Here is a 4,302-nt window from a genome sequence, read left to right as displayed (position 1 = left end):
TGTGAGGAGAGACCGATCCCTGCAGAGGGACATCATGCTTGGGGCGGTGGAGTGACAGCACAGGAGAGGAAGGCCCTTTATGAGGTGGATTGATTCAGTGACTGGGATAATTGGAATGGGAGTGTCAGAGATGGTGCGATTGGCACAGGACAGAGCGGAGTTTAGGGCTGTTTTACATAGGGTCGCTATGAGTCACAGGCGACTCGACGGCACATAACAGCAACAACAACTGGAGTCAAATATATGAAGACTTGGGTTTCAAGTTTTGTCATAAATTAGATGATGAGTTTAGTAAGGAAATTGGAGAAAAACTGAACAAGGTTTGAAAAAAATCATTAGCTCACCTATTCCTCTAATATTATCATGGTCAGATTACAAAGACAAAGTCATTGTGTGAAAATGTTTGTTAATTTCAGTGACCAAGTGCTCCTTAGTTTCCAGGATTCATTTTTAATAATTCCTGGTACAGCTCCTCCTTGCCTGTTAGGAACTCATATTCACACCATAACTTTTGTACTTTGAGTAGGTGGGTCACTTTCTGCATTTCAAACAACAGAAAGAGCTAATGAGTCAGTTTGCAGCCAGAAAGGGACAGCCTACTCAGTCCTATCCAATGTTCTAGCTTTCCATGGAAACTTCCATCTATCTAGGACTATTATTTGCTAGTACCAGCATGTCAAGTATATAAATGATGAAACTTGAGTCTGCTGAGAAGGGACCACGGTGTATTCTGTCTGCAGCCTGCACACTTCTGATATCTTCTGGCAGGCTCACAGACTGTAATTGCATCTCTGCTGAAAAAGGCAGGGCATTCAATGGGTCTACCCAGGATTCAGTGGAAACCATACAATATTCACGCAGGTTAATTGCTCAAGCCCCAAATTGTGCCTCTCTTTTTTCCTCTTTTAAAAAACTTTATTCATAGTTAAAATTTGAAAGAAGAATTTGGAATAGAGGTATCACGGATTTGGGGCTCAGAATGGGAGGCAGTCTCTCAATGAAAAAACATGTTTGTTGTTTGTTTTTTTTTACTTAGCTTTGTGATGATTTAAGTGCATTTTTTCTGTTGTTGTAAATTGGAAATATTGGATAATGAGATCGCTGATAAGTGGGGATTAGGTGTAATTACAAATTATGCAGACACTTTCTCCTTGGAGTCTAGTCATGGGAGACAGCTGAAGAAGGAGATGTAGGAATAAAAACCATGTTGTTTGCAATAGAAAGCTTCATCTCTGTAAAGTAAGGAAAATAAGGTCTTCAGAAGAAATTTCATTTCAATGTAGGGATTCAGTTATCAGGGAACAGAAAGTCTAGGCCAGAAGAGTAATTCCAATGTGTTGATTTGAAACATAATTAAAAAGCAAGCAATTAGATAGTTGAAAAGGAATTGTGGCACAAATTATTTCCATTGAATTTTATAACAAAAGTTTTTTCTAATTTTCTTTGTTTGCCTTCTGTATTGAGCCTAGCATCCAGCAGGAACAGAAATGGAAAACAACAAGTTTTCTAAAGATTTGAGGTTAAGGTTTCAAACATGTTATTGTAGTATCTATATATTTAGGAAAGGCTTCTCTTTAAAAAAACAATTATGAGTTTGCATATAATCAATCACTCATATACATTGTGTTTGGTGCATGTTTTTTGTATAGTATACGAACATTGTTCTATGCCTATTATCACCCTGTCTTTCAAGGCCTCATAAAACTTTTCCATTATTTCACCCTTTCTTTACCCACTGACCTCTGTTATCTCAGAGATTTTTCCCCCTTCCCCCTTCTCTGACCTTCCACTTGCCTTTCTCTTTTGAATTTTGACGTATCTTACTCAGATACCTTCATTATTTTCACCAATAGTGACTTTATGCAATGTTTCCTTACGTGACTGAGATCTTGGACTCAGAAAAATGCTCTCTAGTCTTTCCCAAGTTATATGGTATTTTATGAAACTTTTGCTACTGAGTGCTTACAGCATAGCAGTCCATTGTGGGTAAAGGCTTCTTTTTAAAAAGTTCCATTATTCAAGATGTTTACAGCTTTTATTCTTTCAGGAATATCTTCATTATTTACTGCTACTAAAACAGAAATAGAGAGTTCTGGTGGCCTACTGTCAAGAAGCTGCGCTGCAATCCTGAAAGCACATGGTTTGAGGTCACCAGTTGCTCAGTGGGAAAAGGATGGGCAATCTCCTCCCGTGAGTTTAGCTGCCTCTGAAAATTTGTCTGAGGGTCAACTGTGGGTCAGTTCTGACTCTACAGTACACAAAAACAACAATTTAACACAAATACAATAAGTAGACAGATTTAACAAACACAAATTTATTTTTTAATATTTTAGGGTACCAGAAGTCCCAATTAAGCCAGAAGGCTTTAGCGAGCAGTTCACTCTTGTGTGTTTGAAGGGAAGATCTTTGTCCCTTCAACTTCCATTTCCTCGTTCCTAGGAGATCGCCATGTGACTTGGTATCACTCTTCTCACATCTCTTGTTACTTTCACTTGCTTGCTTAACATTTTTAATATCTAAAAAGATTGATATATGATGCATATTATACTAATCCTATTTCACTAATATGTGGAAATTAAGTTATATAACATGCAATGCAAAATTGAATTAATTACATCAGATTACAAAATGGAGGACAATCACACACTAATGGGGAATCATAGCTTAGCCAAGTGGACTCATATTTTGGAAGGACCCATTTCAATTCATGGCATTCCATCTTCTGGCCTTCTAAAATTTATGTCTTTAGCGCTTGCAAAACAAATTCACCTAAACATATGATCTCAAAACTTTTGTATCAACTCTAACTTCAAAATGTCATCCTCTAAATCAAAATACAGATAAGATGTTAGGAACACTCCTTTCAAGGGAAAAGGCCTTCTTTTATAAATCAGTAAAATCTTGATTACAAGTTATCTGTTCGCGAAGTACAATGTAGAACAGGTACATTTTAATTAAAGTGGAAGAACTTGAGGAAAAGAAAGAAAATGCAGATAGCAAGTACAAAACCCAACAGAGCAAATTAAATCTTTGCTTTTCTCATCTCGGCCCTACTTTCCAGCTAAACGTGGCCTATTTCATCACTGCTGCACTGTCTCCACTTATACCCATCAAGTGAACTGTGTTGTCGCCTCAAATAAACCTGATCGCTATCTACTAGCTAAGTCTCTTTAACTTCCAATTCTGAAGTGAGTCTATTCTGATAGTTTTTTACTTTTCTTATTTCAGTGACTCTGAATGTTGGCCACACTCTCTGGATTCTGAGTGGAAATCTCTCCACTTTGGGCTTAGCTCTACCTTCCAGGCCCACTGGCACAACAACCATGCTCCCTCAAATATGGGTGACCCCATTCTCCTACTTCATCTCAGTGGAAACTTCTCTACTCACAGTAGCCTTTGTTTCTCTCCATTGGACATGGCAGCTACACTTACCTCAGCTTTGGTTAATTATACAGCCTTCTGAAAAGCCTTAATGGCAGCCCCAAGGTTCTGAAATGAGTTGGTGTAGAGTGAACTCTTTGAAGTCTAGGAGGCTGTGTCCTCATCCTTTGAGATCCAGGGGACTATGATTTCACTCTTTGAAACATGATTTAAAAAGTACTCTTTGAAATGGAGGCAGTTCTGCTTCTTACACTCCTATCAGTTTTACCCATCTCCATGTTGCTTCAGGGAAATTTTTTTTTTCTTGGAGAATAACAGATATAACTCCTTTGACCTATTTTCTAAAGGAAATCCAGGAGACATACAGTGCTTTTTCCTTTTTTTTTTGTCCTTTTCAGTCTAAACTGACTGGTTTTCTGCTTTGGTAATTGGTTAGATATATCTACAGGCTTACACTTTTCAACAAAAGTTTGTATAGCCATGTGCTTGGTGAAAATTCTAAATGTATCCTTTGATTGCAGGTGGAATTTTCCAAATCTTTAAGTTTTGTTTTCTTTTTCGTGGTTTATTTTAAAAGCCGTCTCTTTCTTCTCACATTTTACTATATAAATATCAAGGAAAAACCAGGTGGGGTCTCTAAGAACCTTATTTGGTTCCTATTTTTTTTCAGCCAAAAAAGCAAGTTCATAATTTTCAAGTTCTATCTACCTCCAAAAATTTGAACATAATAAGTTCTTTGCCAGAACATATTGTTGTTGTTGTTATGTGCCGTTGAGTCGCCTGCGACTCATAGCGACCCTATGTGCAACAGTCCTAAACTCCGCTCTGTCCTGTGCCAATCTCACTGTCTCTGACACTCCCATCCCAATTATCCCAGTCACTGAAACAATCCACCTCATAGAGGGCCTTCCTCTCCTGCGC

The sequence above is a fragment of the Elephantulus edwardii genome, unplaced genomic scaffold (assembly GCF_000299155.1).
Source record: "Elephantulus edwardii isolate Elephantulus edwardi_28Jun2011 unplaced genomic scaffold, EleEdw1.0 scaffold00009, whole genome shotgun sequence".
In the NCBI taxonomy this organism is placed as follows: domain Eukaryota; kingdom Metazoa; phylum Chordata; class Mammalia; order Macroscelidea; family Macroscelididae; genus Elephantulus; species Elephantulus edwardii.
The sequence above is the reverse complement of the archived record's forward strand: the minus strand, read 5'-3'. Positions refer to the sequence as shown.